Below are 12,773 nucleotides of genomic sequence, written 5' to 3' on the forward strand. Positions count from 1 at the left end.
TCAACTTCTTTTGGTTGGATGTTACCAGAGCCTGGGGTACTTGTTGGGAGGGAATATTGGGGAAATATTTCTCAATGGATACAAAATTAAAGTTAGACAGAAGGACTAACCTGAGGTCTATTTTACAGCATGGTGACTATGGTTAAACTAATATAGTGGAGGTTAAGTGTCCTCAACACAAAAAAGATGACTAGATACAGATGTTAATAGGCTAAATTTAGCCATCCCATGATGAATACATATTCAAAACATCATCCTGTACAGAATAAATACTATACACACATTTTTATTTGTCAATGTAAAAATAAACAGTGTATTAAAAACAAAATAATTTTATGGCTAGTTATAAATGGTACAATTCAGGATTGCGCATACTCGTGGGTGACAGGAACCATTATCATGCTCTTTCTTTTTTTTGCTATTCACATCAAAAACATAGAAGCAAGAAATGATACACAAATTTCAGAATTTCTTCTTATAGGATTTTCAGAGAAATTAAAATTGCAATTTTTTCTCTTTGGGCTGTTCCTGTCCATGTACCTGACCATCATGCTTGGGAACCTGCTCATCATCCTGGCCACAATCTCAGACTCCCACCTCCACACCCCTATGTACTTTTTCCTCTCCAATCTGTCCTTTGTAGACATCTGTCTGGTCTCTACCACTGTCCCAAAGATGCTGGTGAACATCCAGACACAGAGTAAGACCATAACTGATGCAGCTGCATCACCCAGATGTGCTTCTTTTTATTTCTTGCAACATTAGATATCTTCCTCCTGACTGTAATGGCCTATGACAGGTGTGTGGCCATCTGTCATCCTCTGCACTACAAGGTCATCATGAACCACAAGCTCTGTGGGCTGCTGGTTCTGATATCTTGAATCATGAGTGTCCTGAATTCCTTGTTACAAAGCCTAATGGTGCTGCCACTGTCCTTTTATACACACTTGGAAATCCACCACTTTTTCTGTGAAATTAATCAGATAATCCACCTTGCCAGTTCTAACACTTTTATTAATGACATGATGATGTATTTTGCAGCAGTGCTGCTGGGTAGTGTAAGGCCGGAGGCACCAGAGGGCAGGGCGGGCCTCAACAAGATGGCTCCAGGAGAACAATGGGCGAGAGTGAGCCAGCCAAAAAAATGAGTGACCAGAACTAAGACTCCAACCACAAAGCCAGCCAGTACCTGTTACAACGACTCTAGCAACCCTGTTCAGCCAATCGTCAGCAAACATGACAGCTGTCACAACCAGTGATTGCTCTCCCCAACCCCCTCACAGCTTTTTCAGTGTGCCCTTTATAAACCTGTCACCCATCTTGCTGGACGCGACTTCTCGGGCCCACAGCTACATGGGCTGGTGAACTTCGCCTGGGATTGCGCTAATAAATTTTTCTTGGCTCCTTTGTTGCTGTTTTGCCTGGTCTGGTTTCATTTACCTTACATTTGGTGCCGAAACCCGGGAGGAAGGTGCGGGCCCCAGCGGGCTCCCCACTCCTCTCCTGATCTGGGAACTCTCTTGGGAACAGGACCTGGCCCCAGGACCTCAGACAATACGGTGAGTCCCTCACTTTCCCTGACTTCTCCTCCTACCCTATGGGGTGCCCAGTCCAAAATTGCAGCTGCGTCTGGGCTCACCCCTCCAGCACGGTGCCTTTGGCTCCAGTGTAGTGGAGACGTCCCTATCTCAGGATCGCCAACCCTATAAACGGAAGTGGATCTTCCTTTCCATCCCTATTCTGAGTGGGTCTGGGACGCTGGACTCACTTATTTAGGGACCCGGGAATGGAGGTTGTGGCTATGGGAAACCAGCCTTCTAAAACTGAGGCTCAGACCCCCTTGCAGTGTCTCATATCTAATCTGGCTACTCTGGGGTTGTCCGAGGATATCAGTAAATGGAAGCTAATCTTCCCTTCCTCCCAGGCCTGGCCCCAATATCCTCTGGGCAATCAGTCTCGCTGGCCTCCCAAGGGAACTTTCAATTTTGGCCTCCTCATCAATCTCAGTAATTATTGTCACTGGACTGGGAAATGGTCCAAGGTCCCCTATATCCTCACTCAGGCATAGGAGCTCATGTGGCATGACCTCCATGTGATTTTAACCTCCACCCTCACTCCCAAGGTGTGTGATCGTGTCACCTCAGCAGCTCAGGACTACACTGATCAGGTACATATCTCTGATCATTCTTTGCCAGTCGGAGCCATAGCGGTGCCTGCCGAGGACCCACAATGGAACTATCAGGATGTTGCCAGAGGTAGAACTAGAAGGGATCAGATGGTCTGCTGCCTTATTGTGGGGATGGAAAAGGCAGCTCAAAAAGTCATTAACTATGACAAACTGAGGGAAATCGCACAGAAGCCTAACGAAACCCAGCCTCTTTCCTTAATTGTTTAACAGAGGCTCTTACCCTTCACACTCATTTAGACCCTTCCTCACCGCCGGGGCCCACAGTCTTAGCTACCCACTTTATCACCTGGTCCGCTCCAGACATCCGGCGCAAGCTTAAAAAGCAGAGGAGGGCCCCCAGACTCCACTCCGAGACCTGGTGAATATGGCCTTTAAAGTCTATAATGCCCAAGAGGAGGAAACCAAGGCCATATGAGCCCAGAGGCTAAAACAGAAGATGGCCCTTCAAACCCAAGCCCTAGTCGCTGCCCCATGGCTGGCACAACAGGGGTCTCAGAGCCCCTGTCTCATGAAACAGTCCAAAACCTGAACCCTCCGGGAGCCTGCTTCAGGTGTGGCCAGGAAGGCCACTGGGCAAAGCAATGCCCCAACCCCAGACCACCAACTCGACCTTGCCCAATTTGCAAACAAAAGGGACATTGGAAGTTTGAGAACCCCCTGGGGGAAAACCATCCCCTGGTGACAGAGTTTCGTTGGGGGCCGGCTCCCCCAATGGGCCCCTCGCCAGAGCTCCTAGGCCTCCTAGATGACTGAAGCTGCCTGGACTCGAACACCCCAATCACCCTTGCCGAGCCCAGGGCCACACTATGGGTAGTGGGTAAGTCCATCTCCCTTTTGGTGGACACGGTGGGGTACCTATTCTGTTTTACTCTCCTTCCACGGGCCTCTACATCCTTCTCAGGTCTCAGTTGTGGGTGTCTCGGGGGTACCCTCCAAGCCGCTGGAAACGGGTCGGGTGTCCTGCGTTTTTGAAAGCTGTCCTTTCACCCATTCATTTTTAATTATCCCATCCCACCCAGCCCCTTTGTTGGGACAAGACCTTCTGTATAAACTCAGGGCATCTATTTGCCTCACCTCACACTGAGTTCCCCCAAATTTGCTCCTGGCCCTTGCCTATGCTGTCTTCTCCCTGGAGTCTTCGTCCAATTTCTCCATTTCCCCCCCAAAAGTTAATCAAGTAGTCTGGGACACTTCTACTCCTGTGGTAGCCAATCACCACACCCCAGTCCTCATTTGCCTTAAGAATCCCTCTTGCTTCCCTTCCAGGCCTCAATTTCCTATCTCACACTCCCATCACAAGGGCCTCTAGCCCATTGTTAACCGACTGCTCACCCAGGATCTTCTGGTTCCTACCAGCTCCCCTTGTAATACTCCCATCCTCCCAGTAAAGAAGCCATCTGGTGCTTATCGACTAGTGCAGAATCTGCGTGTAATCAACTCTGCCGTAGTACCACTGCATCCAGTGGTCCCTAACCCATATACTCTCCTATCTCAGATACCCCCCACTACCACTCATTTCACAGTCCTGGACTTTAAAGAAGTCTTCTTCACCATCCCCCTACATCCAGACTCCCAGCCTACTCTTTGCCTTTACTTGGGAGGATCCAGACACCCACAGGGTCCAACAATTAACCTGGACGGTGCTGCCTCAGGGATTCCGTGATAGTCCCCATCTTTTCAGCCAGGTGTGGCTGAGGACCTGTCCTCTTATGACTCTGGGGATAGCACTCTCCTCTAGTATGTAGATGACCTCCTCCTGTGCAGCCTCTTCAGAGAGATCTCTCTCCGAGATACGGCCTCCCTCAACTTTTTAGCACAGTGGGGATACAGGGTCTCCCCTTCCAAAGCTCAACTCTCTACCCCACAAGTCACCTACCTAGGCCCTAACCCCCACCTCCAAGGTCCTTATGGTGGACCACACCACCTCCATCAGGGAACTCCTACCCCCCACCTCAGGTGCTGAAATCTTGTCATTTCTCAGGCTGGTGGGCTTCTTTAGGCATTGGGTCCCCAATTTCGCCATACTTGCCAAACCACTATATGCTGCAGCTAAGGAAACTCCCACCGGCCCCCTCACTTCTCCCTCAGCTGTAGCCCATGCCTTCAAAACTTTGTGAGACACGCTCCTAGCTTCCCCCCGCTTATGCTTCCTGACTTCCGCAAGCCTTTCCTCCTGTTCACTGAGGAAAGAACTGGGACAGCAACCAGAGTTCTGGTCCAACCAGTGGGACCCTCTCACTGACCGGTTGCCTTCCTGTCCAAACATTTGGACCCCACCTCCCAGGGATGGCAGCCTTGTCTCCGGGCACTGGCAGCGGTTGCTTGCTTAACCAAGGAGGCTCTAAAGCTTACCCTTCAACAGCTGGTTATGGTCTACTCCCCCCCATAGACTCCAGGACTTCTTGAGTCATAAGTCATTATCCCTATTAAGCTTTTCTAGAGTCCAGGAGTTCCACCTTTTGTTCATAGAACACCCCCAAGTGTCTCTTCACTCATCGTTGTTTCTAATCCAGCTACTCTCCTGCCCTCTGCTAGCTCCTCAGTTTTGTCTGAACACTCCTGTGTGGAGCTGGTAGAGGCCCTCAGCCCCCCTCGCATGGGACTCTCTGACCAACGTCTGTCTAACCCTGATCTCACATTCTTCGTAGATGGAAGCTCAACTGGGGGCTGGATGGAGGCTGCAGGGCAGCATATGCAGTGGTCTCTCCTCCCACCATGGTGGAAGCTGCCTCACTACCATGAGGGTCTTCTTCCCAAAAGGCAGAGCTGGTGGCACTCACCCGAGCATTACAGCTGGCAAAGGGCCACAGGGCCACTATATATACCGATTCTAAGTATGCTTTCCTTATCGCTCATAGTCATGTGGCAATCTGGAAGGAAAGGGGGTTCTTAACCACCTGGGGAACTGCGGTGGTCAACGGAAAGGCCATTCAACATTTATTCCAGGCCCTACAAGAACCCAAGGAGGTAGCCATCATCCACTGTCAAGGCTATCAGATGGGCACAGACCCGGACATCCAGGGAAACACCCTGGTCGATGCCACGGCCCTCCAACTTACCTCAACCCAGGACTCCACCCCTGTCCTGTTTCTTTCTCCCTCCCTAACTCCCAGGTACTCAGAGAGCGAACAACAGCAGCTCCTCAGCCAGGGCGCTGTGGCTGGGCAACAGGGGTGGATGTACCTCAGAGACAGGATAATACTTCCCCAGACACAAGCAAAGGAAATTGTGGCCACAATCCACCAGTCTTTACACATTGGTTCCGAGGCCATGCACAGGTTTCTTTCCCCAATTTTCTCACCACAGGGTCTCCGAGAAACCATCAACCAGGTCCATATGGCCTGTCAAACCTGTGTATATGTTTCCTCTCAAGGAGACCTCCGGCGCCGGACAGCGGCCCACCAGCTGCGAGGGTGTCTCCCTGGACAGGACTTGCAGGAGGACTTCACTCATATGCCAACACACAAAAATAACCGATACCTACTAGTAATGGCAGATACCTTTTCAGGTTGGATCGAGGCCTTTCCCATGAGCCGGGAGACAGCCTCGGTGGTGGCTGAGACCTTGGTGGAGCACATCATCCCCCATTTCAGCCTCCCAATGACCATCCAGTCAGACAACGGCCCAGCATTCATTTCCAAAATTACTCAGCTGGTGGCCGAAGCCCTCAACATCGTCTGGAAACTTCACATCCCCTACTGCCTTCAGTCCTCGGGTAAGGTGGAATGGGCAAATGGCCTCCTGAAGGACCAACGAGCCAAACTTTCCCTGGAGGTAAAACTTTCCTGGCCCGCTGTGCTCCCTGTTGCCCTCACTAGGGTGCGTGCGCCTCCCCGGGGACCGGTCGGCCTTAGACCATTTGAATTGATGTATGGTAGGCCTTTTCTCATTAACCAGCCTTCCTACAACTCCTCCGCCAGTAGCCTCCTACCTGCCCTACCTCTCACTCCTCAGGCACCTCCTATGAGAACACGCCAATCAAACCCTACCCCAGGTCAACTCCACATCTGACCCACAGGCAGCCATCATTCTACAGCCTGGTGACGAGATTCTCCTTCGAGAGCTCCAACCTCGGTCCCTTCAACTTCGCTGGATGGGACCTTACACAGTAGTCCTTACAACTCCTACCATGGCTAAACTGTTAGGGCACCCCTTGTGGTACCACATTTCTCGACTCAAGCGGGTCCCCCCCCAACAACAAAGTGTGGAAATCTAATGAGGTGGGACCCCTCCGGTTATGGTTTAACTGTATTGATGTTAGTAAGCCTAGCCAATAACTTTACAATGACATGGGAATGACTGATTGGACTTGCAACTGATGCATCTCTGCAGGAAAACCCAAACTCTACCAGCTGGTTCCCCATATGTGCTGTCATCAAAAATTTTCATGCCAACTAGGAAAACAAAAGTACTAGACTGCAATAATGTTAAGAAATTTCCAAGTGGGCTGCCCAGGCAGAAGTGGCACAGTCCGCTGCTGGGAGCAAGACCCCCCACCAAATCCCCAAGGGAAGATACCCCCTTGCCCCACTGAATGTTCAACTTTCCATTCTTTTGTCCAGGCACCTTGCTACAAGCAAGCCTCAGTCTGCCTCAGACCAACCAAACAACAGCCCTGGATGGGACGGAGCGTGAGACAACATGCTGGGTATTCTTGTCCCGGGCACCAGGGACAAGAGTTCTGCTGGAACCTCAGAACTCCTGTGGGTAAATCAGATGGGAGAGGGGCACAGGATTATGCTGAACAACAAAACACCAAGCAGGTCATGGAAGAACTCATTCAATATTTCAATGGACCAGTATTGGAGTGCCCCAACCTCCCCAAACCCCGGGGCCCTTATCAGACAAACCTGGGACTCCATCCTGTCCTTAACAAAACCCATACCCTGCTTAACCTTACTAACCCCGGCCTAGCAAAGGACTGCTGGCTATGCCTCAAGTCTGGCCAGTCCTGGGTCTCCCCTGTCCAGGTCACAGGAGATTGGACTCTCCCTATGCCTCCAACCCAATGTCCACCTTCACTACCATGTTCTGACATCCCTCTCCCACATGACTTGCCTGTGGCCCAGTGTATAACACAAAATGGCACCCTGGGGGTCAGATGGGTGCCCCCTCCACCTCTGCTCACAATCACTTGTGGTTCAATCAAATAACACCCACTGCCCCCCACTTAACGGGACTGCCTTTCTATGCGGCACTACCATCTACCCGGTCTTGCCCCCCAACTGGTCAGGGTCCTGCATTCTTGTCATCCTCCTCCCCACCATTGTAATAGCACCCGGTAACCAAAGCCTGCCTGTCCACTTAGTTGGCTCCTCAACGTCAAGGGTAAAGCGGGCAGTTGAGCTCATACCTCTGCTGGTGGGGCTGGGTATTACCACAGCCATGGGAATGGGGGCAGCAGGGCTGGGATCCTCACTTCACTTTTACAAACAGCTCTTCTCCCAACTAATTGAGAACATACAACAGGTGGCAGACACGGTCCTAGACTTACAAACACAACTAGATTCCCTGGCTGACATGGTCCTCCAGAATCAATGGGGACTAGACCTGCTAACAACAAAAGAGGGAGGGATATGCCTATTTCTTAGGGAGGAATGCTGCTTCTATGCCAATAAAGCAGGGATAGTCAAGGACAGAATTAAACAATTACAAGAAAACCTCCAAAAATGGAGAGAAGACCTGACCAGAGGCCCATTCTCAGGGTGGTGGCAACCCCAGCTCCTAACATGGCTTCTTCTTGTTCTGACTCGACTGATTGTTGTATTTATCCTCTTGTCAATGACCCCATGTGTTTTTAGGTTTCTCCAACAGTGCCTGGCAGAGCTCTCTCGAATAACGTTCAACCAACTACTGTTACATTCATACTTGCACCTTCCCTCCGAACCACCTCCGGCCCCATACCAGCCTTAATACCCCCCCACGCCGCCCCTCCCCAGCAGGAAGTAGCTAGAATGAGCTGGCGCCCCTATGACCAAAAGGTTGGAATGTAAGGCCAGAGGCACCAGAGAGTGGGGTGGGCCTCAACAAGATGGCTCCAACCCAGACCAGGAGAACAATGGGCGAAAGTGAGCCAGCAAAAAAAAAATGAGTGACCAGAACTAAGACTCCAGCCACAAAGCCAGCCAGTACCTGTTACAGCGACTCTAGCAACCCTGTTCAGTCAATCGCCAGCAAACGTGACAGCTGTCCCAACCAGTGATTGCTCTCCCCAAACCCCACACAGCTTTTTCAGTGTGCCCTTTATAAACCCGTCACCCATCTTGCTGGGCACGACCTCTCTGGCCCACAGCTACATGGGGTGGTGAACTTCACCCGGGATTGCGCTAATAAATTTTTCTTGGCTCCTTTGTTGCCGTTTTGCCTGCTATGGTTTCATTTACCTTACAGGTAGTAGTTCCCTTGCTGGGATCTTTTACACTTACTCTAAGATAGTTTCCACCACACATGCAATTTCCTCCATTCAGGGAAAGTATAAAGCATTTTCCACCTGTGTGTTTCACCTCTCAGTTGTCTCCTTGTTTTATGGTACAAGTCTAGGGGTGTATCTAAGTTCTGCTGTGACCCACAACTCACACTCAAGTGAACAGCCTCAATGATGTATACTGTGATCACCCCCATGCTGAACCCCTTCATCTACAGTCTGAAGAATAAAGACATAAAAGGGGCTCTGAGAAGATTATTCAGAGGGAAGCAAGAAAGGACATAAGAATTTTTGACTCAGAGCCCTAAACCTCAGAGCCAGAAATTCTGACTCATTAATCAGGTTATGGATGCAGAATTTACTTCCATTTATATCCTGGGTTATTTTTCTTTTATCTCAAGTGCATTATGGAATTTATGCTACTTGTTTGCAAAGCTTTTTGCTCTGGCATTCAACTTTTTCTTCCTTTGCCACTTTCCTACTTCCCAAAGTTATTTCCAAATTAGTGCTAGAAACTAAAAGTGGAGATTCCAACTTGTCTTATATGGTGATGAGATGTCTCAGTCCTTCAGAGTCAACTACATTTGGCAAGTATATCTTCATTAACATAATTTGACTGCTCATGAATATCTGAGACTATACTTTTTCACTTTTGCATTCATAATTCCTTTCTCTACCACTCCCTTAACTGCTCTTCCTGATCATGTAAACATAATATGCTAAGGAGTTTTATAGCTAGTCACGGTATTTTATTATCCTTGTTAGGATCCCATCCTCTATTCATCTCCATGTCTACAGTACCTACTAGTTTCCCTGGCAAACTGTAGGAAGGCAAATATTGTTTATCGAGTACATGTTTTGAGTGTAATCTATTAAGGAGGACAGATCAGAGTGAATCAATTGATTTCATATATCTTTACAGTCAGACTATCTTAAACATGATGGAGTAAATTTTTCAGTCACACATTGTATTGCTATAGATGATTTGTTTTCAGTGATGCACATCTACTCATTAAAGTATGAAAGCTCTGTGCCCATGTATAAGTTTATTTATTGGAGTGAAGGATTTGAGGTCATAAGTTATATTATTTCCTTGTCTCATCTTGCTGATTTTTCTTAAAGTTTTCCAGTGCTACCTACAAATATGGCTCCTTTGTTGTCCTAGCTAATGTCTCCCACTTTTACATTTTTTGTCACAATTATAAATATAGACAGGAGTATAAAATGTGTATTTACTTTGTTGTCAACCTTATCTTCTTTATACTCAAATTCTCCTCAGTCTTCATGATCAAAGAATCACTTAAATGGATTTTGAATTACTGACCAATATAGTCTCTGGGAATAGACACTTTTAAGTCAGGATTACAATTTATCCCTGCAAAAATATATTAATTCTTTCTATCTCTCCTGGTTACCTAGAGGAGAATCTCAAAAGTAGTTTTATTTTAATACAATTAGCAAAATTTAGCAAAAATAACCAAGTAATCAAGAGGGTTTCCTTCAAATATTAGATAACTTTCAAAATATAAGATGCCTAAGAATTTCTGAATGTCTTTAGTTCTATTTACATTGATTAGTGTATTAATAAGCACCTACTGCATAACAAGCCATCATAATATTAAATAGCTTAATGTTGTGCTTTAAAACAAAACAAAACACATACCAGTGTATGTTGGAGAAGTTTCAAAAATAAGTTTTAGGATATTTGAAATTTTGAGAGTACAGTAATATTCAGTCCATGACTCTCCAACTCTAGTTAGTTCTAGATAGTTTGGAAAGCAAAGCCCATTTGGGTGAGGAAATTCATGAGAACTGCTGGACTCTCACAATGCTGCCTATAGCTTCTTCTGAACATCTGAACACCGCATGACTGTTCACACTCGGTCAATGTATATCAAATATCCAAACTCAAATTAAACTATTGTAGGGGTAACTACTCCTTACAAATAAGGTATCATAAAGACCTAGAGAGAAGGTTGGAGAAGTACAATCCTTCTAACGTCAATATAGGAGTGAAGAAATCAATGGAGAATAAAATTATCAGCCTGAAGGAGAAATAGACATGCAAGTGTTTTACACTTCTGTTGATGTTAAATGGTTATGAATTATGTAACAATGAAGATAAGAGTTTTATGAAGAGTTTAGGGAGTATCTGAAAGATTGGAGTAATAATGTCACACATCAAGAAACACCAGCTTAGCAAATATTCCCCAAACTAGAAGCTTATAAGAGCCTACACATTTTTTATAGGACTATTTGGAGCCAACAAATATTTGGAGGGGTTCGGTGATGAAGTCCCTGAGTACAAAAAAGCATAGGCTGGTTGACTCTCAGGCACTCTGCTCCCTGCACAGGATCCTGGGAATAGGTACCCCTTCAAGACCACAACTCCCCATCTTTCAGGAGCAGGACAATGCTAGAGTCATTTTCTGTAGCAAGAAACTTTTCTGGTGCCACAATGAGCTCAGTTACAGGGGACTGGGATAGAGTCACAATAGCTGCTATCCATTGAACATCTGCTCTGTGCCAGGTAATTTCCAGTGAGTTTTAAAATATTACTTACTTCTCACATAAACTCCACAAAGGAAGTATAATTTCTAAAATTTTCATTGCCTGTCATGAAGTACACAAGAGACAGGTTTAACCTTGTTTATGCAAAACCTGAGTTCCCAGGCCCAACATTTCACTACCTACATTCAGACATCAGGTGCACAGTAGAATTATTGCTTGACAAGTCTTCAAAATTATACCAGACTCTAAAGCTGGACCATGCCCAAGATCCTCAAAGAGTGAAGCACAGAACAAAGTAGGCAACATCAACATCAACAGGAAAATAGTGATGAATGCAGAACTTCCCATATGTGAACATTTTTCTTGCTAATTTTTTTTGTGGTTGTGGCTATCCTGCAAGTTGTAGGAGGCTGAACAGCATCTTTGGCTTTAATTCTCCAGGTGCCAATAACACTTTCCCAGCTTTAGTCACTTAAAATTCCACCAGATATTCCCAAGTACCTCCTGGAGGCAGAGTCACCCTGGCTGAGAATTACTGACCTAGAGAATGATAAACATCTTGATGGATTTCTAGTCAAAACTCATCTTCTTCCTTGGTTTATAACTTTGAGAAGGTCAAATAACCCTCTTGAGTTCTATATTTGCAAGATGTTTACCTGAGAGTCACATCGGCCTAGCTAGAACTGAGAGATTGATGTGTTTGTTTGCTTGACTAATTTATAATTAATTTATTTAACATGTTAAAAAGTGTCTGCCAGACTCGTCAATGCAGGGATTATTATTGACAATTAAGTGATGCCCAATCAGAAGAGACTGAAGTTTGGAAAATGTATGAGACTGAAGAAGGAATGGGAGATATAAATTGGTTCCAGGACAAAGAACAGTACCACTTGCTCTCACTAATAAGTAGACCCTGAACATTTACCACAATGCTATAAGGGACAGGCAATAGCAGAATACTGCCAGGGTGGGTGAGATGGAGGGACACAACTTCATTAAGGGTACCTGATCTCAAACAAGGCAAAGTGGGGACAAAGGGAGGCCTAAACTTTACCTATACAATGACCACTTGTATACGTATCCTGAATTGTACCCATCTTTAAAATGAGTGAGTGAATGAATGAATGAATAAATAAAGAGATTCCAGTAAAACTAGAACATGTCCAAGTTTTGCAGTTAAATAAAAGAAACATATAGGCATGCGAGAATGTGCAATGAATTCAGGACTTATTTTTAAGATGGCTGTATTCCAGCATGCTTCTGTATTAACTAGAAATCTCTACACCAATGGATTGCTTTCAAATACCACCTTGAAGCAGCAGGTCAGAAGACATACATCTCTCAGTATCGTCTCTCACACTGTATATTCACATGAAAAATTATTTGATAAATAAAAATGGGAAGACTAAAGAGATTTTACTTGCAATTATTTCCTTTCTTCTCATGCTGAGCATGACCCGTTTGTGGGTTTGTTAGTCTGCAGATTTTCTTTCTTGTAAGTATCTTTTTTCCTGTTTTTGTATTAGGATAATTTTTACCTCATCGAATGAGTTGGGAAGTGTTCCCTCTACTCCTACTTTGTAGAAAAGATTACAGAAAGTCTGCCAGCGCTAACTGTAGCCCTTAAGAGACCTTGCATGTTTCCACTGA

At 46.2% G+C, this 12,773-nt stretch overlaps 1 pseudogene; it reads left to right on the forward strand.

Moving 5' to 3' along the window:
* Window positions 1–354: 354 nt before the first annotated feature.
* LOC110595947 lies at window positions 355–8,897 on the forward strand (annotated as a pseudogene).
* Window positions 8,898–12,773: the final 3,876 nt, after the last annotated feature.

The sequence above is a fragment of the Carlito syrichta genome, unplaced genomic scaffold (assembly GCF_000164805.1).
Source record: "Carlito syrichta isolate Samal-C Ts95f unplaced genomic scaffold, Tarsius_syrichta-2.0.1 Scaffold22053, whole genome shotgun sequence".
Lineage (NCBI taxonomy): Eukaryota > Metazoa > Chordata > Mammalia > Primates > Tarsiidae > Carlito > Carlito syrichta.